Source organism: Rhinolophus sinicus, linkage group LG01 (genome assembly GCF_036562045.2).
Source record: "Rhinolophus sinicus isolate RSC01 linkage group LG01, ASM3656204v1, whole genome shotgun sequence".
NCBI classification, from domain to species: Eukaryota; Metazoa; Chordata; class Mammalia; order Chiroptera; family Rhinolophidae; genus Rhinolophus; species Rhinolophus sinicus.
The window spans coordinates 46,313,413-46,338,724 of NC_133751.1; the positions used below are offsets into that span (position 1 = coordinate 46,313,413).

General features: G+C 37.9%; 1 long non-coding RNA gene across 2 annotated transcripts in view; it reads left to right on the forward strand.

Annotated features, from left to right (window-relative positions):
- LOC109450249 (uncharacterized) overlaps nucleotides 1-25,312 on the forward strand; it is a 104,817-nt gene that overhangs the window by 61,175 nt on the left and 18,330 nt on the right. Inside the window, exons 2-4 of one of the 2 annotated variants that reach the window (XR_002137815.2) lie at nucleotides 7,732-7,800; nucleotides 9,620-9,777; nucleotides 9,956-10,055. This is a non-coding gene — a long non-coding RNA (uncharacterized LOC109450249). Of the gene's footprint in view, nucleotides 1-7,731; nucleotides 7,801-9,619; nucleotides 9,778-9,955; nucleotides 10,056-25,312 lie in introns of those variants that run through there. The other variant, XR_012494935.1, reaches the window with a different exon arrangement.

The window sequence follows — 25,312 nt, forward strand, 5'->3', positions numbered from 1 at the left end:
CCTCATCGTGGTGGATCCAAACCAGTGCTTTAGGCTGTGTGAGGGGGGTATGGACTGATATGCTGACTTTTCATGATCCCTGTCTGTTTTCTCCCCATTTTTCCTCTCCAGTGGCACTACCACTCTTTTCTTTAGAGAAAAACACACTCTCCATGCACATCCCTTCAGGCTAATGCCAAGGAGTATAACCACCCCACTAGTTCCAACCTGACCCCAAACAGACCATGTCATGTTTCACTTTATAACCCTAGTCTCAGCTCAGTGTTTGCCACAGAAAAGGACCTTTACTTGTTAAATTAATGAATCAATGTTGTTAAAGGGGAGTTTAAATATAATCTAGGGAGATGAAACAGATTTCACAGCTTCATGGTTGTGCCCATGGGAGATGCTAGCAAATGTTAAGTGAATGAACAATTAGTATCTTGCACGTTCTGAGATTAATGACCTCATGATTTGTGCTGCCCTGTCTTTATATTCTTATACTGTGAGCTTTGTGACTAAAGGGATATATTTGCAAGATAGTTGACCAGGATTAAAGCTCTATTTTTGTCAGGACCTGTAAAACAGTTTAAAAACATTAACAAGCATTTATTAAGGAAACATGTACAATTTAAGTGCAAAACAACTGTGCGGGGCACTAGAAACTTATTGTTATGGAGAGCAGCAGACACATGGATAAAAGGAGACAGGGAACATGGGGAGTCAGGAAACAAGGGAGGGGGATATAGTGAGAGGGTGGGAGGCAGGGCAAATAGTGACTGAGGACTCAGAACTCCTGACCATCTAGGTTTCAAGTTCTAGCACTGGCACTGGAGTGAGCAAGTTCACTTTGAGTTTGTTTTTTTTTAAGTTATGTTTTAGACTAGTTAGTAAGGAAAGGCTATTTATTTATTTATTTATTTATTTATTTATTTATTTATTTTTCAATTGCTTAAAATGCAAGATAGTATTTATTCTTTTTTAAAATTTAAGTATATAGTTGGTATACAATATTATATTAAGTGTGTAGTTTCAGGTGTACAATATAGTGATTTGACATTTTTATACCTTACATTGTGATCACCCCACTAATTCTAGTAAACATCTGTCACCATGTAAACTTATTATAATATTATTGACTATATTGCCCTTCACTTTTTTCACCCATCCCTACACTCCCTCCATCTGGTAACCATTTCTTTGGTCTTTGTTTCTATGAATCTATTTTTTAATTGCTAAGATGGAATTTTTTAAAAGACGAGATAATGGATTCACATGATTTGGCAATTGAAAGATCCCAAAGCAAAAAAAATATTCCTTCTACCATTTCCTCCAGTCACCTGGCTCCTGGATGGACGTTTTCTATCTCCCAATGGAGTCAAAGAGAAGATAAAGAAAAACTTAAAAAAAATGTTTGGTCTCTTCAGCAAGGTCAAAGCTGACTGATTTGTTTAGGAAAAAACTGTGATCTTGGCTTCATCAGTCTTATGTTCTAACATCCTGACCTATGAGCCTAGAAAGGAGCCCCTGATTGTTCACGGACTAGCAAACCTTCAGAAGTTTTGCACTTTGCTTTAAAATATTTCAGCGACATTTGAATCTGGTGGTTGGGTTTTGAGGAGCCTGTGATGGTGCTGGGGACATGCCCAGGGTGGTTCAGAAGCAAGAAAGAGCCAAAGGCCAGAAGGGAGAGTGGGGACTGAGAATCAGGAAAACCAAGCATTAACAACCTCTGTAGAGGTCCACAGGCAGGTAAGTGGACAAGTGTGTGTGTTCAGATTAACTTAAAGGGTCAGAGGTCATTGGGGAAAATATACCTCTAACATTTAACTCAACCAATGAAAGAGCTAAGAGAACCTAAGTGACTCCCCAACGATAGAGCACCTTGGTATTACTGCGTGACCAAAATATGTTCAGGCTTCAAAAAACCTTTTAGCTGATTTTATATTGTAGAGTAGGAAAATGATTGATTAGAAAGATTGACACTGTTGGCAAAAAGTGAACGATAGTCACATTTTTCTTCTAGTAAACACTTTGTTTTTCTTTCCTCTATGGGACATATTTTATTAATTTTTGTTGGCCCTGAGTTATTTTCAGAAAGACAAATTTATTTAGATATATAGTAACCTGATTACACTTTAATTTCTCAATAAAATGTTTGAATTTTTAAAGTTCAATTCAATTGAAAAATCATTATGTTCTTGGCCTCAAGTAGCTTAAAGAATTACCTTCTATCTTTTCTTCTGGCACTTACCGCATCTGTGAGTAGCTAATTTTGGCTTCATGTCTATTTTCCTCACTAGACCGTAGGCATCCTCAGGGCAGAACTATATTGATCATGCTTATTAACAAATTTTTCTAGAACCTTGTACAGTGTCTGGCACACAGTAGGCTTTACTATTTGCTAAATGACAGAATAAAAGAGATCAGATGAGGTAAAGTGGCTAAACCAATAAATAACACCTCACTTACTATAAGCTTTCTGTTTTAGACCTGGCAATTTAAGGTTTTTGTGGGGCATGCAGTTGGTGGTTACATATATGATTTGGTGGGTCATATGCATATATATATATATATATATATATATATATATATATATATATATATCAATTAGAATAGTCTAGAGAAGTAAGTTCAGGAGTCATCATCACACAGGATGGCTAAAGTAAGGGTGTGGCAAGATCACCTAAAGGTCATATACAGGTATAGTACGAAGAGGGATAAAGAGAGAATCCAGGATGACTGTCGCTTAGTGTGTGAGAGAAAGGAGAAGAGAGGCAAGAGAAAGGTAAAAGATGAGAGTATTGTTCTGGAATCCAAAGGATGAAAGGGCTTCAAACAGATGGTATAAGTGTCAACAGTGTCAATTGCTGCCAAAATGTCCAGCAAGATGAGGACAGAGAAAAGAACAAGACAAACGAATGAAGAAGCAGAAACCGAAATGTCCTTTGATAGATGAATGGATAAAGAAGTTGTGGTATATATACACAATGGAATACTATTCGGCAGTAAGAAAAGATGATATAGGACCATTTGTGACAACATGGATGGATCTTGAGATTATAATGCTAAGCGAAATAAGTCAGACAGAAAAAGTCAAGAACCATATGATTTCACTGATATGTGGGATATAAAACTGAAAACAACAAAAGAACAAGACAAAACAAATGAAGAAACAAAACCTCATAGACGCAGACAATAGTTTAGTGGTTACCAGAGGGTAAGGGGGGAGGGGATTGGTAGATGATGGTAAAGGGGATGAAATATATGGTGATGGAAGGAGAACTGACTCTGGCTGGTGAACACACAATGTGATATAGAGATGATGTAATACAGAAATGTACACCTGAAACCTATGTAACTTTACTAACAATTGTCACCCCAATAAACTTTAATTACAAAAAAAAATGATGAGGACAGAGAAGTGACCATTGGATTTAACAATTCTGAGGTCTTTGGTGAACATGGCAATACCAATTTTAGTGCAGTGGTGGGTGAAGAGGTGACTCTGAGGGTGAGGCAGGGGAGGCCCGGGATGTAGAGGATACTTTTCAGAGGCTTGCTTGTAAGAGAAGAGGCACATAGCTATGGGGGTATGTTAAGGGTATATAGACCCATTGCAGTGTTTTATTTCTAAACTTTTGAATTACAGGTAGAGTACATGTTCAGTGTAGAAAATTGAGACAGTAATTAAAAAGTATTTTAAAAAGTATAAAAAGCCAGAGAGGACATTCATAATTCTACCACTCTAATTCAAACATGCTGCCAAATTTTACTATTCTAATCAGTTTCATGCATTTTAGCCTAGTTGAGAAGAGACCAAATGAGTGATTATAAGCTCTGCTTTTGCACATACAGAGGATTGGCTCTGGCATCTATCCCTGCATTAATTACCAGGGTGGATTTGGCTGATCTAATTGGTTAGAGCCTTTCCTCCCTCACTGCTCCCTGGGTGTTTCTCCATATGGAGTTATTTAATTAGACAGAGATAAAACTTCTTGTTCATTCATTTAACAAATATTTATTAGTTGTCTACCACGTGCACTGCGTTAGTTGCTGAGGGATATAGCAGGGATGCAGACAGACACGTATCACCTCATGATATTTAAAGTGTCATTTACAGAGGGACTTACTTCATTCTATGGTATGTAGATATTATCAACTAGAATTTACAGACAAGCTTTCAATTTCATTTGTGTAACTGACTCCCTTGACATTTTCCCCAACATTAAAAACTCTTCAAAAATGTTACTCTTAATGGTTGATCTTAAATATTTAGTTTTTCTTTTCATTCCCCTGTCCCCCCCATAATAACACTACTGCAAATAGCTTTGAAAGTAAGCTTTGTCCATATTTTGTACTGTTCTCTTACAACTCATTCCTAGAAGAGGAATTTATTGGGTCAAAAGATCTGAACTTTTCTAAGGCCTTTCGATAACTATTGTCAGATTGCTTTCCAGAAAGTTCCTATGAATTTAAATTCTTAACAGTCATAAACAAAGGTGCCTTTTTCACCTAAGGGAGGGTTTATTTGTTTATATGCTGAGTTGACTGAAATAGTACAAAAGGAAAGATTAAAGATAAAGAAGATGGCTTGGGCTCTTACATTTAAATCTTTAATCCATTTAGACTTTATTCTAGTATATGGTGAAAGACAGTGGTCTAGTTTCATTTTTTTTGCATGTTTCTGTCCAGTATTCCTAACACCATTTATTGAATAGACTGTCCTTATCCCATTGTATATGCCTGGCTCCTTTGTTATAAATTAATTGACCATATTTGGCATGGATTTATTTCTGGGCTCTCTCTTCTGTTCCAGTGATCACGAGTGTGTTTTTATGCCTGTACCATGCTGTTTTGATTACTATAGCATTGTAGTATAGTTTGATATCAGGTAGCTGGATACCTTCAACTTTGTTCTTTTTTCTCAAGACTGCTGTGGCTATGGGATCTTATGTGGTTCTATATAAAATTTAGGATTAAAACTCCTAGATGAAAACAGAGGCAGTAAACTCCCTGACATTGCTCTTAGTAATGTTTTTTTATGATACATCTCCTTGGACAAGGGAAATAAAAGAAAAAATAATCAAATGGGACTACATCAAACTAAAAAGTTTTTGCATAGTAAAGGAAGACGTCAACAGAATGAAAAGAAAACCTACTGAATGGGAGAAGATATTTGCCAATGATACTTTTGATAAGGGGTTAATACCTAAAATTTATAAAGAATGCATACAACTCAACACCGAAAGAACAAATAATCCAATAGAAAAATGGGCAGAGGACCTGAATATATATTCCTCCCAACAGGGCATATGAAAAGATGGCCAATAGACATATGAAAAGATGCTCATGTCACTAATCACAGAGAAATGCAAATAAAAACCATGAAGAGATATAACCTCACACTTGTTAGAATAACTGTCATCAATAAATCAACAAAAAACAAATGTTGGCGAGGATGTGGAGAAAAGTGAACACTTGTGCACTGTTTATGGGATTGCAAATTGGTGCAGTCACTATGGAAAACAGTATGGATGTTCATCAAAAAATTAAAAATAGAACTACCATATGACCCAGCAATTCCATTTATGGGTATTTATCTAAAGAAACCGAAAACACTAATTTGAAAAGATATACACACCTCTATGTTCATTGCAGCACTATTTACAATAGCCAAGATATGGAAGCAGCCTAAGTGCCCATCAATAGACAATTGGATAAGGAAGGTGTGGTACATATACACAATGGAATATTACTCGGCCATAAAAATGTATGAAATCTTACCATTTGTGACAACATGGATGGACCTACAGAGTATTATGCTAAGTGAAAAAAGTCAGAGAAAGACAAATGCCATATGATTTCTCTTATGTGTAGAATCTGAAGAACAAAATAAATGAACAAACAAAATAGAAACAGACTCATAGATACAGAGAACAAATTGATGGTTGCCAGTAAGAAGGGTGTTGGGGAGCTTGGTGCAAATGGTGATGGGAATAAGAAGTACAAATTGGTAGTTACAAAGTAGTCACAGGGATGTAAAACACAGTAGAGAGAATATCGTCAATAATATAATAATGAGTATATATAATGCCAGGTGGGTACTAGACTTATCAGGGGAATACTTTGTAAATGAGATAAATGTCTAATCACTATGCTGTTCACCTGAAATGAATATAAAATAATATTGAATGTCAACTGTAATTGAAAAATTAAAAAAAATAAAGAAGATGGAACAGGGTCCTTGAGAAGTAGTAGTGATAAAATCTGGAAAAGGTACTAGAAGGTAATTTTGTAAAAGAAAACAGAAAAGTTTCTTGTTGGGAGAGGAGTTAAGGAGGGTGCAGCTACCAAGAGTGTTTGTGTATGTGTTGAGAGACGGGGAGCTGAGGGAGTTCCTAGCTCATGGCTTCCATTTTCCTCATATGCCAAGAGGCAAGATCATCTTGGCAGGCAGGGGTAGGATAAGGCTGATAGCTTGGAGAGAATGAAGGTGGCTCGGAAGGGCTGTGTAGAAAATGGGACACCATGTAAACGGTGCAGATGCCCAGATAATGTAATGTTGCATTTTGTTTACAATTGTAAGTGAAAACTTGATTATTAATATTGGGACTCTGTTTACAGGGTATAGTGAAATTGAGAATCGGTGATTATTTGATTAATATGATGAATGTTCCAAATTAGGAACACCAGGTCAGGGTACATTTCCGACCTAAATTATACAGTGCAGTTGTCCGCAGTGATCTAATTAACCAGATGATTGCCAAATCTCTACTTCTTTCTGTCCCCTGTGGACATAGCTTAAAGAACTAATAAGTGAACTGGACTCTGCCCCGATCTATTTTGGGATAATTGATGTCTTTGTACTCATATCCCAGCAGCTTGGTATTAAACACTGAAGCTTTGTGGAGAATATGTCAGTAGGCGATTTACTACCTCAAAAAGCAGTCTTTCTCTTGGAAAGCTTATCAATCAGAACTTTGGAGGGAAGTTTCCAAACTCCCTAAGGAAAATTATATTTTATTGCTATGGAAAAATATTTGATTCTGTGCATTTTGCCTCATAAAATGAATTTGGTTTTGATTCTGGGTACTTAACAATTTTTGTTTCCGTCTTCATGAATTTCTTTAGAGCAATTTCAAACACTTATGCTCATTAAAAGTTGGCTTTTTTCTCCCTTAAATAAAAAGTGCCATGATTTTAACATGTTAAAGAATAAGGAAAATCAATTATGGTACAGAAATATTTCATTCCTCCCTTAATTGATGGTTGATGTAATGTAGGCTGTGAAATGAATGGAGGCAGTTACTGAGGTAACTTGGACTCTGAAACCTATTTTGTGAAGTAGCAATGTGATTGGGACATTTTTGGAATTGATCTTAATGCTTTGAGCTTCCTTTCTATGTTCTTAAACAATACCATGACATGTCATTTATTTATACCGTGTTTCCCCGAAAATAAGACCTAGCCAGACCATCAGCTCTAATGGATCTTTTGGAGCAAAAATGAATATAAGACCTGGTCTTATTTTAATATAATATAAGACTGGATCTTTATAATATAACATAATATAATATAATGTAATATAATATAATATAACATAACATAATATCGGGTCTTATATTAATTTTTGCTCCAAAAGATGCATTAGAGCTGATGGTCTGGCTAGGTCTTATTTTCGGGGAAACACAGTATATGAAAGTGAAGATAACAAATGATTTTACTCCAACTTGACTCTTCTCTTCACAGACTCAGCATACCTCCCTTGTTCTCAAGTATTCATCAACGTGCAGTTCTGTGGTGGTGGAAGATGATGATGTAAGAGGGCCTGGCATGAAATTTCAGTTTTCTCAAAGAACTCACAACCAGTTAAAGTTTGGTAGCAAACCAAATTCTGTTAGGTTGGTGTAAAAGTCATTGAGGTTTAAAAGGTTAAAAATAATTGCAAAAACCGCAATTACGTTTGCACCAACCTAGTAACAAACAATAGCCATGTTCCCATTTGAATATTGTTCAAATACAAGTGTAGCCATGAATGCTAAGAACAGTTTTTGGCATTAGAGATCTGTCAAGTGCTTTTATCAATTGTAAAATGGATAAACAAGCTGAAATACAAAATGGCAGAATTATATTCTTTTGCATCTGGATTTTAGTCTGTTCCTGGTCAGAGTCTCAACATTGACAAGAATGATAAGTTTGACTCAGGCTAGTTACTTTTGCAGAAGCTTGAAGGAAATGTGTGCAAAGTCAAATCTCCTTCTGTCACCATATATTTTGATCCATTTTACTCTTTTCTACCTTCTCCCCTACCCCCTTTCCCTGTGGTAACCACTAAACTATTGTCTGTGTCTATGAGTTTTTGTTTATTTGTTTGTCTTGTTTGTTTATTGCTTTCAGTTTTATATCCCACATGAGTGAAATCATATGGTTTTCGACTTTTTCTGTTGACTTATTTTGCTTAGCACGATAATCTCAAGATCCATCCATTTTGTCATAAATGGCTGTATTTCATCTTTTCTTATGGCCAAGTAATACTCCATTGTATGTAGTATGTACCACATCTTCTTTATCCAACCATCTATGGAAGGACACTTTGGTTGTTTCCATGTTTTAGCTATTGTGAATAATGCTGCAATGAACATAGAAGCACATATATCTTTACAAATAAATGTTTTCAAATTTTTGGGGTAGATACCAAGAAGAGGGATTGCTGGGTCATATATAACTCTATTCTTAATTTTTTGAGGAACCTCCGTACTGTTTCCCATAGTGGCTGTACCAATTTACATTCTCACCGGGAGTGTATGAGGGTTCCTTTTTCTCTACAGCCCCTCCAACACTTGTTATTGCTTGTCTTGTAGATAATAGCCAGTCTAACAGGTGTGAGGTGGTATCTCATTGTGGTTTTGATTTGCATTTCTCTAATAGCTAGTGAAGTTGAGCATTTTTTCATATATCTGTTGGCTGTTTGTATGTCTTCTTGGAAAAAGTGTCTGTCGAAGTTCTCTGCCCATTTTTTAAATTGGATTTTTGTTGTTGTTGTTGTTGTTGTTGAGTTGTATGAGTTCTTTATATATTTTGCATATTAGCCCCTTATAGGAGGTGTTGTTTGCAAATATCTTCTCCCATTCTGTTGATTGCCCCTTTGTTTTGTTGATGGTTTCTTTGGCTGTGCAGAAGCTTTTTAGTTTGATATAGTCCCATTCGTTTACTTTTGCTCTTACTTCCCTTGCTTTTGAGGTCAAATTCATAAAATCCTCTCTAAGACCAAGGTCTATAGTTTAGTACCTGTGCTTTCTTCTATGCAATTTATTATGTCAGGTCTTATCTTTAGGTCTTTGATCCTTTTTGAGTTAATTCTGGTGTTTGATGACAGGTAGCAGTCTAGTTTCATTCCTTTGCATGCTGTTTTCCAATATTCCCAGCATCATTTATTGAAGAGGGTTTATTTTCTCCATTTTATGTTTTTGGCTTCTTTGTCAAGTTACTTTGGGTACAGAAATATATATAACTTTGATAGAAGGGAAAAGAAAACCAGTAAAAAAATTCTTATAATTAAGATTTAAAAAATCTTAATATTCTATTAATTGAATTTTGAATATTTGCCAAGAGTGCTATGTGCTTTTTGATTTTACAGTTAACATTTCAGTGTGGATACAGAAGGCAAGATTAGTGCAGATACAGAAGACAAGATTAACAAGGAAAGAAAAAGGGAGACAATACTGGATGATACAGACAGACAACAGGAGGAGAAAACCTGGACCTTGGCAAAAGCTACATTATCCAAAGAGCACTGTAAGTCCTGCCCATGATACTCTTTTTGTGTTATAATAAAGAACCCTTATAACACTTAGTATGTGCCAGGCAGTTCTAAACCTTTATGTATAATAAATCATAGATGAATAAATAGATAGATAAGAGAACTTAAGTTTACCATGGTTATTTTTATTTTTTTCAATGAGCTCTATTTTAGACATCAGTTAAGACCCCATTCAAGTGTTATTGAGAAAAGAAACGTCAGTTCTCAGGAACCAATAGACATTTGGTCACCAGGCCAGAGCCCAGATGGAGTGAGCCAGGTAAGACTCCTTCAGGCAGGAACTACCTACCAACTTTCACCTGGTTCAAACCCATTTACCACTGAACTATTAAAAAACCATTAATCTTTGCTATATCGTTAATATCTTGCAATGTCAGTTGTTGCCAATATGAATAATAATGACCACAATGCTGTACCATGAAATAAATGTTTATTTAAGGTTTTTTAAGACACGTGATACTAGAGAAATGGTTTGGGGGCTTCCATAATGTGGTTATTCAAGCTGTGTGTGTGTGTGTGTGTTTCTGTATATGTATGTGTGTGTTAGCATGCATGCTCACGCACACACCCATGTGTGTATGTTTACATGTAGTTGATGACTTTGCCAAAGAGACAAAGATGAGAAAACTACTGTGTGGCCTTAAAATCCATCAAAACTTGCTGTTGGCTTGTAGAAGAGAGCTCCTAGAATTTCTCATATCTAAGGTCCCTGGAACAGGAGGAGAAAGCTAAGCCTACATGTAGAGTTCAAAAGCTTCTAGGTGGGGTGGAAGGAGAAATGCAAAAACCAAGCAAGGTGGGACACTTTTGGTATCATAGTAAATGACATGGGCGAGTAGCAGGAGGTGGCAAAAAGTCTGAACGGTGGAAGGGTGACGTTGAGCAAGGAGGGAAATAGAGGTTGATGGGCATGACTTTCCCATGAGTCAGGTTTGCTTTGGGTTCCCGGCTCTTTTCTCATTCCCCTCCTGGTCTTGTCAGGACTTGACTAGATAGATACTGGCCCAGGTGATCCTAAGAACTCTCACGTGCACATTTTGAAACCAAATATTATCAGGCAGATCACTTTATAAGGTAGACCTTCACTACGTATTGAATTGAACTTTTGGACCACATTCTGACATGGCATTCCTCCTTCCCTCCCTTTTCCTCTTGTGCTTACTTAGGGACTGCCTTTTATTTTTTATTTTATTTTTTTAAAAGAGCTTTAAATAAATTTTTCACATGCTGGAGTCTAGATGCTTCAAATAAAAAAAAAAATACAAGTAAACCAGGAAAATGTATGCTTTAATTTATTGGTTCAATAAATATTTTCTCAGACTTTGTGCTAAGCACAAGGAACATAACTGTGAACAAGTCAAGGGGCCTGCCCTCCTAGCATCTATAATCTGGTGGGGGCAAGTTAATTTTTTCTTTCTGTTCTTTCACAGGTCCTGTCTAGCAAACTATTTGAATCACCCTTGCGTGTATTAGATTCCCCCATCTCATATGGAAAGTTCAGAAACTCAGTTGGGAGTAGCAATATTAGAATTAGAATTTTCCTCTGGATTCAGTCAATCATAGAATTCCTAAATGTAGTATCTCTTTTTGACAATGAGATAAGCTTTCAGGTCTAGATGTCAGTGTTGATAAGTCAATAGGCAGTGGCTCAAAACAGTGTCCTTCATATTTATGGAGGAATGCAAATGTTAATTTATTCCCCCATTTTAACCTACTCCATAAAATGGGGGGATACTTTAGTAGCTAAAACATTAAATTATTTCCCTGCTTACCTCAGCTCTCATAAGAAGTTTGGGTCATTTTATCAAACAACTATATTTCTCAATGATAATGAGAGTGAAATATAGAAAATTTAATTTTTAAACATATAAGAAACATAATGCAGTTTCTGAAATCAAAGATTTTCTTGTTTTCATCTCTCTAGCCATGGCTCTCTACCCAAGTCCCTAAAAAAAATCTTAGAGAAAGACTCGTCAGACCAGCTTCGTATGAATTAGTAAATCATTTCCATCTTCACTCAGTTAAAAAAATCTACACGTAATTATTAATAATAATATATACTCATAGAATAATTTTTTCTGGTCGTTAAAGGTGCTTTTAAGAGACAGGTAATTTCCTAATGCATGGGGAGCACCTTATTAGAAAGGATTATAATTTAAAAGACCAACGTGCCTTACCCTAATTGCTCCAAGTTTTCTCTTTAGGTCCATGCCTGATTTTTTAAGGCATGCTATATCTTTAAGGCCTCTTAATATAACATACATTATGATGATTCTTTCATCATAATTTGGGCCAGATGACCCTTCTGCATTCTTTGAGCTAATAGTCAACTGATCACTTAGCTTAAGAATTTCATTTAAAATACCTCTGAAGATAGAAGGAATAGAAGGAGCTCTTACCCGGCATTTTGTCATACTCCTCCATTTATTTTTAAAGTGCTTTTTCAGGGAACAGCACTGACAGTGTGGGGAAATGTGTAATGAGCATTGGTGGACAGAACACTACATGAGGGGCTGAGGGAAGCAGGTCCCTCTCTCTGTGCCCTGCTTGTGCCACAACCTGGTCAGGCATACTAGGACATACTTAACAATTTTTTTCCAGCAGCTCTTTTTATTTATCGTCTCTGTAGGTTTGTAAACTGGGGATCCATCTATGGCTGTTAGTGTGCTTCAAGGACTGGCTTTTGGGGGAAGAGTATCTGTAAATCCCCATAAATAGTATGCTTAATTCTGTTTACGGACATTATTTTTTCCCCCCTGGGTCCATAACTTTATATTCAGATTCCCCAGAGGGTATGTGATCTTTAAAAAAACCTCTTCTAGAGGATCACTCAAGTGCTTTTAGTAGTAATGTTCTATGGCTACAGGCTGTGTATATGTTTTCTTCTAGATCATAAAAATGTGTTTAGCTTGTCAGTTACTTGATGGAAAGATTCTGACCAGAACATTTAAGAACATGGCTTACAGATCCTTACTAGAAGGCAAAAAGCTCTGATGCTAAGGAGACTTGTCTGGAAATCCTAGCTCTACTATACAGTGTATAGATATACCTGCATATATACGTGCGCACATACATATATGAAAGTACCATATACACTGCGTTAAAGATAACCCTGATGAAGTTTTTAAAAGTGCTGACTTAGAATGTCAGTGTCTGGTACGGGAAAGCTGTAGCACCTTCAGCCTCCTTCCTAACATCAATTTGTTTTTGATGTGCCTCTTTTAAGTAGCATATACCTGGACTTTATTTTTCCAATTTGAAAACCTCTGTTTTAATTGATACATTTAATTTAATCACATTTATTGTGATTACTCATTTATTTCTTTGTATTCTATTTACTCTGCTTTGTATGCTTCATTCTATTTCCTCATTTCTTGCCTGCTTTTGGATTGATTACATTTTCTAAATTCTTCTTAACTGGGTTAAAATTCTAGTTTTAGAATCTATTTCTAAATTTTTAGTAGTTACTCAAAATTTTAACAGTGATTTATATGGTGTTAGTTTACTTTTTGCTTCCTGCTTCTTCCTTCCTTCCTTCCTTCCTCCTTCCTTCCCTCCTTCCCTCCTTCCTCCCTCCCTCCCTCCTCCCTCCCTCCCTCCCTGCCTCCCTTCTTTCCTTCCTTCCTTCCTTCCTTCCTTCCTTCCTTCCTTCCTTCCTTCCTTCCTTCTTTCCTTCCTTCCTTCCTTCCTTTTTTGTAGTGCTTTCAGATTCCTTTAGCATTTCTTTCAGTGATGATTTCTGCATAGTATGATCTCTAATTCTTATTTGTCTTTCATTTTTGAATGACAGGTCAGTTGGTTATAGAATTCTAGGTTGACAGCTATTTTTCTTTCAACTCTGAAGATATTATCCAATGATCTTTCTGGTCTCTTTTGCTATGGATGAGAAGTCCATATAATCCTTTGCAGATAAAATGTTTATTTTCCCTGGTTGTTTTTGATATTTGATCTTTTTCTTTGATACCTTGCAGTTTCATTCCAAACTGTTCTGGGTGTAGATTTGATAATGTATTTAGATTTTCAATAAAGTGTTATGCTATATTAACTGTTGTGACATTTCCTCCAATCAGTAAAATTTATTACAAAATATCTTCCCATGTCAATAAGTCTTCATCTATTATGTAAATTGAAATGATCGCATTTTTGTACAGTTGGAGATTAAAATATTTAACCTCATTTTTATTTGAATAAATTCATATGCACACACATGCAAAAAAAAAGGGGGGTGATGACCTATATATAAGTATTGGATACAGCTGATGTCCCGACAAGCTCACTGGTGCATTGAAGCCACTCATACTATTTTAGCGATTGCTAACTTGTGCATCTCTTCCCAACTCCATATTCAGTCAGAGCTCTTTTGCCACAATTGGAGTATTTACACTATGAAAATCGACTCATGTTGCCTATCAGGATTTTATTTGCTGGCAAATTGGTTCTTAAACATTTACCAGCACATCACTAGTTATCTTCCTTCTGATAGATACTTGTTACCTCTTTTCAGTATCTATGAAACCCATCTTCTGTAAGTTCAGCTTGGCCTAGGTCTAGAAACCCTCCTGACTTTAGTAAGGTGTCTGTTGCCAGTCTTAAGGCCACTAACTAATGGGCCATAGAGTCATTCATTTATTAGTATATTTATTTAATGGATATTTTTGAAGGCCTAATGTGAACTAAGAAGCATATTGGGAAATAAGAACACATGAATGGCCAAGAACAGGATATCTACTAAGCCAAGGGTCAGCTTTAATTCCCAGTGTACCTTCTCCCTATCACTTAGCGCGATCATCAGTTGGGCTGTGTTCATGAGGCCCAGGGTGCCTTAGCCTAATCTGTCTGCATTATGACATACATGTGAACTAAATAAGGAGAAGATGTGGCTGGATGCTTGTGTGGGTTGTTGCTTTTGTTTATAGACATGTACTTCTCTTAGCAAATATGGCTCCAGCCTTCTAGAGTAAACAGCAGCAGACCTATTGTTTATTTTTAAGCTCTTAACCTCACCAAGTGTCTCTAAGTAAGCAATGTTAATTAAGTTTTCACCTATAAAATTATACAGCTTTTATTGTGATGTCACAGGATTTTTTTATTAGTTTCAGGTGTAAAAAACAATATAATGATTAGACATTTACACCCCTCACAAAGTGATAACCCTAGCAAGTCTACTACCTATTTGACACCATACATAGCTATTGTAACACCATCGACTATATTCCCTATGCTGTACTTTATATCCCATGACTATATACTGGGGGTGCCAAAAAAATGTATACTAGTGGACACATTGGTCAACATTGCTCAAGCAGCAGTTCGCTGTAATCGTGTCTGGATGCTGATAACCACATTGAGTACCTCTTGTGATTACAGAAGTCATACGTGACTTGTCATCTTTTGTTATTGGTATATATTTAGTATTACAATTAATACAGTTTTTTCCATTCTTAAAATGTGTATACATTTTTTTGGCACCCTCTGTGTGTGTGTGTGTGTGTGTATGCATACGCACACACATATATATACATATATACACACATATATATGTAATTAGAGTTGACATTCAGTATTATTTTAGTTTCAGGTGTACAGTGCAGTGGTTAGGCATTTATATAATTTATAAAGTGATCCCCTGATAAGTCCAGTACCCATCTGACACCCTACATAGTCTTCACAATATTATTGACTGTATTCTCATACTGTATTTCACATCCCCATCAGTATTTTGTCATTACCAATTTATACTTCTGAATCCTTTAACTTTGTCACCCATCCCTTAACCCTCCTCCCGTCTAGCAACCATCAGTTTGTTCCTTTTATTTATGTGTCTATTTCTGTTTTGTTTGTTGATTTATTCTGTTCTTCAGATTCCACATGTAAGTGAGATCATATGACATTTGTCTTTCTCAGTCTGACTTATTTCACTTAGTCATAATATCCTCTAGGTCCATTCATGTTATTGCAAATAGTAAGATTTCATTCTTTTTTATGGCAGAGTAATAATCCATTGTACAAGTATACCACAATTTCTTTATCCAACTGTCTGTTGAAGGGCATTTCGGCTGTTTCTGTATTTTGGCTATTGTGAATAGTGCTGCAGTAAACATAGTGCTGCATATATTTTTTCTAATTAGTGTTTTGGATTTCTTTGGATAAATACCTATAATTGGAATTGCTGGGTCATAGAGTAGTTCTGTTTAATTTTTTGAGGAACATCCATACTGTTTTCCATAGTGACTGAACCAATTTGCAATCTCACCAACAGTGCACAAGGGTTCCCTTTTCTCCATATCTTCATCAACACTTATTGTCTGTTGATTTATTGATGATAGCCCTTCTGATAGGAGTGAGGTGGTATCTCACTGTGGTTTTTATTTGCATTTCTCTGATGATTAGTGACATTGAGCATCTTTTCATATGTCTACCAGCCATCTGTATGTCCTCTTTGGAGAAATGTCTACTCAGGTTCTCTGCCCATTTCATAATTGGATTGCTTGTTTTTTTGGTGTTGAATTGTATGAATTTTTTATAAATTTGGGGTATTAACCCTTTATCACATGTATCATTGCCAAATATCTTCTCCCACTCAGTAGGATGTCTTTTCATTTTGTTGATGGTTTCCTTTGGTGTGCAAAAACTTTCTAGTTTGGTGTAGTCCCATTTGTTTATTTTTTCTTTTGTTTCCCTTGCCTGAGGAGATATATCAGTAAAGATATTAATAAAGGTAATATCTGAGAATTTACTTCCTATATTTTCTTCTAAGAGTTTTATGGTTCGGGTGTTACATTTAAATCTTTAATGCATTTTGAGTTTATTCATTTATATGGCATAAGAATTTACTTCCTATATTTTCTTTTAAGAAAATGTGGTCCAGTTTCTTTCTTTTTTTGCATGTATCTGTCCAGTTTTCCCAGCACCATTTATTGAATAGACTGTCGTTACTCCAATGTAAATTTTTGCTTCTTTTGTCATAGATTAAATGACCATATAGTGGGTTCTCTATTCTCTTTCATTGATCTATGTGTCTGTTTTTATGCCAATACCATGCTGTTTTGATTCCTATGGCCTTGTAGTATAATTTGATATCAAGTAGCATGATACCTCCAGCTTTGTTCTTTTTTTTCAAGATTGCTGTGGCTATTCGGGGTCTTTCATTATTCCTTATATATTTTAGGATTATTTGTCTTAGTTCTGTGAAAAACGCCGTTGGTATTTTGATAAGGGTTGCATTGAATCTATAGATTGCTTTGGGTAATATGGACAGTTTAACTAGTATTTTTTCCTGTCCATGAGTGTGTTATATGTTTCCATTTGTTTGGATCTTCTTTAATTTCTCCTTTCAATGTCATATGGTTTTCTATGTACAGGTTTTTTACTTCCTTGGTTAAAGGAAGTAAAGTGCTGATTTTCCCTGTCGGATATTTTGGAAACTATTCTTCCTGGCACAAGACCCCTGGGTTGGGGAGCCCATTGTGAGGCTGGGACCCCTCCCTCTTCTGGGGGGACGCCATTGAGGTGTCCCTCCCTGTGGGTTCGGAATCAGCCCGTTTCACGTCTCCACCCCTCCTACCAGTCTCGATGTGGTCTCTTCTTTATATTTTTAGTTATAGGGGTCCTGTTCAACTAGTCTTCAGATGATTCTTGAGGTTGATTGTTCTATAATTTATTTGTAATTTTGGTGTGATCCTGGGATGCAATAGTCATAACATTTACCAATTCCTCCATCTTGGACCTCAAAGACTCAGGATTAGATTTTGAAATTTTGATGAAGTGATCTCTATTGGAAGGAAATGTTATGTGGTGCATACATCTTGAAGGAAGATGACACCCAAGCTCTGGAGTTTGAGGCACAAATGATGGAGAATGATTGAGAAGAAGGAAGAGACAATAGAGATTTAATAGGTGAGGATTTTAAAAGGACTGTTAATGTTTTTATTAGTGCTCTATTACAAAGTTTTACAGATCTTTAGTGGTCTGCCTAACACTAATTTCCCCATAAACTCTGTTATTTTCATGTCAATTTTGCAGAAGGCAAGGTTTTTTTTCAGTTACACATATATTGTATTATAGCAGAAATGCTGTAGATGAAACATAGGCATGTAAATGAAATCTTATATTTACTTGAAACCTTACTCTTAAAATAATTCCACAAACGACACATAGTTATGAATAAACACAGACAAAATGGTGCAGTGGAAGAGAGCCTTGGATTAGGCCTTTCAGTTGCTGGGTTCTAGTCTGGGTTCTTTACTTACATACTCTGTGTTATGGGCTGAACTGTGTCTCCCAGAAATGTAGTACTAACCCCCAGTACCTCAGAATGTGACTGTATTTGGAGATACGGCCTAAAAGCCTGAGAGAGAAAATGTGGGTATATCCTGATTTGAAAACACCAAAAATGCTACATTAAAACTAAATAAGTGAATGGATAATTATTTACAGGAAAAATTCACAATGTTGCATAATGCCATCAATTGCACAGTACTCTGATGGAATTTCAAATATAATTTGACCCCCTCTTCCCCCAAATTTTAATTTGCATCAACACCTCAGAAACATACATATTGCATAAATATTGCATACTTTTTAAATACTTAAAGTTTGGTTTAATAAAAGATTTCAGGGTGCTGAGAGCTGCCTAGGCCTACCGTTATTGTAATGCATGCAAACGCTGCAGTTGATAATCAGAGCTGTGTTGGGCATTCCACTTTGCACCTCCTAGGGCACCAATTTTCAGAAACTGTTAGAACCCAATAGCAAAATCTCACCTAAGATTAATCTGTGAGCTAAATTACAGGGGAAGCCATTATCATTCATTTTACATACACCCTCGGTCCAAGTTGGCAGCCAAGCACTTCTAGATCACAGGAAAGGATTCTGCTAGCTTTGAGAATCCCGAGAATTGAAATGGTCAACCAAAGTATTTCACTGTTCTTCTGATAAAGAAATAATTCTTTACTGAACCAAACGGATATATTGAGTCTCCACTAGATGCCTAGCCCTGGATGCCTAAGTTCTGGAGTGGAGATAAAGGAGTAGAAATTTAAAATCTGGTGGGAAGAGATCAAAGAAATACTAAACAATCAGAAATCAATGAAATGTTAAGCTACATGGAGTTAAGTGAAAGGGACTTCAGAGGAGGGGAAAGGCAATGTGAGTTTGAGGAAATGGATGAGGGTGAGGGAAGAGGTAGGAAGGATTTGGAAATGGGAAGCTAAAAAGCAGAGGATACTTTGTAGGTTAATTGGGAGTGGGTACCGTTTGAAGGGAACGGCATTGTGTGTGTGTGTGTGTGTGTGTGTGTGTGTGTGTGTGTGTGTGGTGCATATGGGCTTAGATGCAACTTTCTTGGGGGAGTGCTGAGAGGAGAGAGAGCACGAGCAAAGATATGTAAGTAGAAGAACCCAGGTATTGTGCATAATGCACGTAGAGAGCTCTGGCTGTGAGAAAACATGTGCAATTCCATCCCATTTACTGTCAGGATTAGGAATGTGTTAGTCCTAAATCTTGAGAATAATGTACAGTATTGAGTATTACCAACTTTTTGGTTGCAGATAAAAGAACTGAAGTTTAGAGAAATGATGTGACTTGTCTTCAGTCACACATATTAAATGCACAAGACCCCAAAGTCTTCACAAGGTTATCTTGTGAAGGGGGACGGCCATAGGGCCACATGGGTATCACAAATTAATGGATGATGTTAGGCCCACAACAACATCCACCTTATCAGTGGATAGCCACAACCCTCAGCTGCATTCATTCCTGGGGAGGATAAACCCCTGCAGATCTTGACCAGTGACCATTATGCATGGGGTACAAAAGGCCAGCCCCCTTGCGAAGATGAGCCTCACTTTGTTATGTGCTTTGTGCTTCAGAGCTTCTCCACAGGATCAGCCTGAAGCTCACCTGAAGCTGAGATCAGTCTTGCTTTGCTTCTCCTCCCTTTTCACCATATACTCTCTCCTGCATCCTTTAATACCTCTCTCCTGACAGCATGCCCCCCCACCCCAATAAAGCAAACCCTACCTAAGACACAAACATCCCCCAGATATGCCTCTGAGTTACAATCACTGTGTGCAGTGTATCATTACTGCGAGTAAGGACACTGTGCTGGGAAACTGTCAGCCAGCTTTATGCTGAGCAGGCAGTGGGGCCGGTGATGATCAGGAGCACCTCTGCCATCGAGCAGTGTGTACGTGGTAAGCACCGTACCTGCATCTTCTTACCTAAAGCTGGTGTGGCTAACCCCTGTCGGTTAGGTTCTAGGACTATCCCTATATTTACGGAAGAGGAAACTCAGGTCTAGAGAGGATATATTACTTGCTCATGACCACATACTTTGTAAGTCATACAGTCAGGATTCCAACGCATGTGTTTAATCTCAGTCACTTCCCCAAATACTGGAACATGTAATGTACTAAACGTGCAACTTACTGGAATGTTGAAGACCCATGGCTCAGCGCAGTCAGGTCAGTAAACAGCTCTACTCAGTTCTGAAGGGAGAACCAAGTAATAATGGTGGATCCAGTGTAATCCATTAAATGGGTCACTGTTAACACAAAATGATTTGAGAACTACTGAGCATAAAAGAAGATGTCAAACTAGGAAGAGGAGTTTGAAGTGGGTAGAAGATGCAGTGACCACTTAATTAATTATCCAAATTGGACATTATTGAGGATGATAGGAGATGCTATTAGTAATTGCACAAGGATAACAAGTGTAAGCCAAGACTCTCTAGCAAACTAGGGTGTATGATCCCCTCAGTAAGAGGAGACGACTGGGAGCCATAGTAGGTTCTTGAGCAGCAGTGTAAAACAGTTCTTCTGTCAGCGGTATGTGATGTGGTTTAGAAGAAACCTTGGAGGCCGAGAGAATAGCAGACATGAGATTGTTCTAGAGATACTCGTGTGTGATGTGTTGGAGTTTCTGTCCTGGCCCTTGGTTTTTCCTCTAGTTCACTGCTGGAAATGGTTGTCCTTTCTGGATCTCAGTATGCTTGCCCGAAGCTATCAGCCAATCCCCTTGTCCCAGGGGATCAGAGCTCTGTCCAGGCCCTCCCAACCACTGGTTAGATCCTTTGTTTAATCCTGACGGACTCTGCCTTGGAACCAAACTATCCTCATTTTGCTGGCTCTGCTCCCCTGGAGCAGCCTCATCCCCATGGGGTGTCCCATGCCCCATGGGGCCTTGTGATTTTCCCCATGGACAATCCTGGATGAATAAGAGGGTGGGGATACACATCCGCCAGTAAGACACAGGAGTTCTTCCTAGATAGCATTCTCTTCAAGGTCATCTCCCTCTGGCTAATGTAAGAAAGTAAATGAAAAATGCTTGTGTGGGAGGTCCAGTTTTTTGGCTTTTTGTTTGTTTGTTTTTGGCCTTAATGCTCCTCAGAGTTTGCAGCAGTTCCAGGTTAAATGACAAGACCTTCGAGACTCAAGCAGGGCCGTTTGGCCTCCTGTCTCCTTGAGTTTTAAACACATTACAATACCTTTACAGAGGTAAGATTAAGGTCAATAGTTCTAATCATGTGGGTTTTAGAGGGGAAAAAGAACAGAAGACCTATTGTTATTGATGGAGAGCTCCTTTGTAAAACGGCAAGTGTAGACTTGCAGCATTAAAAAACGAGAGAGAAACAGAGAAAGAATGGTGTCCTCAGCAAATCTCCAGGGTCCAGAGAGAACCAAAGGAAAAGATTAAACATGTAGCTTGTGTCTTTTGGAATTGAAACACTGTTGCTTTCACGAAGCAGCATTCTGTCCTCCAGGACCTCCTGGTCCTCTGGAAAATGCTGTCTCTTGGTCCACTTGTGTGGAGGGAGTAGAGAAAACGGAAACTGGGGAATAAGTGAAGCAAATTTAAAGAACCCTTCACTGTGAGAATTTGTTTCTGAATGCAGGCAGGTTAGTGGTCTAGTAGTAAAGAACACACACTTGTGAAATGGGCAGAGAGCATATTTTTGTGATTTACGATGAGGTAAAAAGCACCCAAAACTTTGGAATCACACAGACCGGTGCTCAAATCCTAGAAGTATCATTTAAATAATTATGGGACTGTGGATAAGCTCCTTAACCTTTGAGCTCCATCCTCCTCATCTATAAAATGTCTGGGGAAAACAGCCCCCTTGAAGTCATCACGTGGTGTAAATGAAGCACCATGTATCAAGTCTCAGGTGTGGCACCTGGCACCCCGTGCAGGGTAGCTGGTGCTGTAGTGGTTCTTGCTCCCGGGCTGGTTTCTGCCTCTTTTGTGGTTCTGCACCGCCTTGCATGACCTACTGTTACCACTCATGTCACTTTATCTTACCCTTAGTCATCCATGTGCCTCCCCCATCAGATCACCTGCTTTGCCTTGTATTCCAGAGCCTGGCACACAGGTGCTCAGAACACGCTCATTGGATAGAATTTTCTCTTTTATATTTTTGGTCGTAGCAATAATAGCTTCCAGGCAATGTTCTCTTTAAAATCTTGAATCTCGACAAAGTTTTTGTTCCTTTTTTTTTTTCTAAAGAGGCTATCTGAAACTATAATTGCATTTATCAGTTTCTTAAAGACATACACTTCCAAGTCTGTTCCCTCATCAGGAAAATGGAGACACTCATAGAACCCCTTTATTACGGGGTCGCTGTGAGGATGGAATGATTCAGGGTCCGTGAAGGGCTTGGCATGGGCCTAGTACCGAGCAGGCGCTTGACAAGTGCTTATGACGATTATGTCCAATTTGCTGTGTGTTTGCTATTAGAATAGAGACATAGTGTTTGGGCTAGCTTATTTTTTAATTTCTATTTTTGTAAAACTGTGTTTATATTTCAAAACTAATAAGATGTTCATTAGTAAATTTTTGGAAAATAGAGAAAACACTGACACCTCAGCTTAAAGGAGCCTTACAATTGGCTCTTTTCTGAGGCGCTTGTGGAGCAAGTTTGTGGTCAGCAACGCTCTTCTTGAAAGGCATCACAGAATTGGAGGCCAGGACTAGGATCCCCAGGCAGACCAGCAGATGTACAAATTCTCTGGTCTAGGACCTCATATCCTCTTTCTGGGGTTCCTCAATCGGTTTGGAGAACATGATCAGTTATGGGTCCAGCTACGTGACATCTTTCATTCCAGTCTGTGTTTCTGAGGCTGTCTTAATGGGGCCAGAGTATTGCTCTGGGAACTCTGGCATGGGCCTGACTGTCCTATGACATCTAGAATCTGCGTCTGGACTCAGGCTGCCTTGGCTGCTGGTCCAGGCTTCTGGTGCCTGACCCTTTGTTTTGGTGAGGTTTAGCTAATGTTGGTTTGTAAAAGCCTGTAGGGTCAATTAGGCTACGTCCACATTTATGACCATACAGTTTTCTGATCTGCTGCGTGAAATGTATTCCCTCTTTTTAAAACTCTCAACCACACAGGGATCCTGCCGTGTCTCCCACTCATACAACTGACCCTTTAGTAGTGGATCCAGTGACTGCATGTGGAAATAGTCCATATTAGCGGTGTGGCTGCAACACATGTTCATTGTCTTCCCATTCTTTCCATAAATGAGGAGTATCTTCAAGGATATGTCCACAATTACATTCTCTTGATTCAATCTGAGAAAGAGTTGCCAAATTGGCCTTTCCTGTCCAACCACATTGTGTAGCCTTCTTGAAGCCTTAAGAATGTGTTCATGCCATCCAACAGAGCAGTGCCAACCTAGTCCCAACCCACAATTCCAGTCTCATTTCCTGGAAGAAGACGTGGCCAATATCCAGCTGCTCCAGACATTTGCTACCCAAGAGTCTTTCACAATTATCCAAAATCCATGTCTTTCCAATGCTGTTCTCTTTGCCTGGAATAGTCTCCTGTTTTGGAAAAGTCTTGCTCATCCTTTTTTGTCTAATCAGAATGTCATTACAGTTGACATTCTTTGTTGGCTCTGGGAAATAGTTATCCACTCCTTTTCAATGCTCTCACAGTTGTTTTGTCTCTGTTACAACCCTTATGGTGGGCTGTAATTATCCATTTACATATCTGTCTCCTCCCACTGGACTGCGAGACTGTGGACAGCAGATAGAGCACGCATTCAGTGGTTCGTCCCTAGAGCCTAACACATAGTAGGCATGCGATGTGGTTTGGAGGAATAAATAGTGACTGCATGAAAAGTTCTTCTGCTCTTGTAAAATGGCCTCTAGGCTGCTGTGCTTTTGTGATTTACCGTAAAAATGATAAAGTTTAAAGGGGAAAAACTTTCCTAACCTGTTGTGACATACAGCAAGAGATTTTATTGCTTATTTCTGTTCTCTTCTGCCATATGGCTTTCCATTCACAAACTGCTCTAGTGAGAATTACTTTTGAAGGTAATTTTCTAATGATTGTCTTGGGATAAACAAATTTATCAGGCCTGTTTGGCTAATGTATTCAAGGAGGTTCACAGGGGAAAAGATTAATCATCTAAAAAGCAAGCCAGTGTCTGTCATTAGGCGTGAAGGTCCAGAGATGATCAGAGCTGAGAGGGTGGTTGCTATGACTGCAGATACCTTTCTCTCCCTTTGTGAGGTCAACAGCAGCTCCCAAGCTGATTGGCTACAATTAGATTATCCTACTGACCAACCGTGGGGAGTTAATTTCATCAGAAAGAGAAAAATGGTGGGAAACCCTGCCGTGATGCTACAAAGGAATTTTCTTTAGAAACCCACAGTGTCCAAGTTTGCTTTCATTATAATTAATATGTTCCTTCTAATAAAATAACTTAAGGGATGCAGACAATAGCATTAGCCTATTATTTTGTGTATCCACGTAAGCTTTAATCTGGTTTGTCCCAAAACCAACTCTCAAAGTAAAGTAACCTTTATTTTCCTGTAATACCTCCATAACCAAAGACTGTCATCATATATATGTTTATATAATTGGAGATTAGCTAATTGGGAAAGACACAAAAGGAGCTGGCACAGTTAAATTGTTTGCTTGCTCGGCTTCTGCTCTACAGAAATCATGGGCACAAGTATCTTTAAGCAGAACTATTGACCTTTGGATTGGGAGCATCACTGGTATTGAATTTGAAGAGAATCCTGCCTTCCAAAGGGTTCTTTCCTAGAAATCTTTTATGGCCTGTGCTCTGGATTTACAACTGATACATCTTTTGTTCTAGGAATTAATCACCATTGAACTCGCTTATTGTATTTATTTCTGTCAGGAAAGATACAGAGTTAGTTAATTTTGGAAACAAAGATGAGTCTATCTGTGGGCTCTGCTGCGTTGTAAAACTAAGTGGATGTGAAATACAAATCAAGGGAAACCAGCCCAGGATTTATTTGTTTCTTTAGCTCTTAGGTGCTATGGAAACGAGACATGATTAAGGATGAAATGGAAAAAGAGCGAATGTTGATTGAATTCTGGACATTCTACATGCTTCTCTATCTGTAAGATCACCAAATCAGTGTATTTTAAAAATTAAATTAACATGTTATGGCACATTCAGTTGTGTGCTGAGGGACCCATGAAGAGCGACCCCCAAGTTCCCCTTTCCTGAGAGCCATGTTGGGGGAGTTGGGAA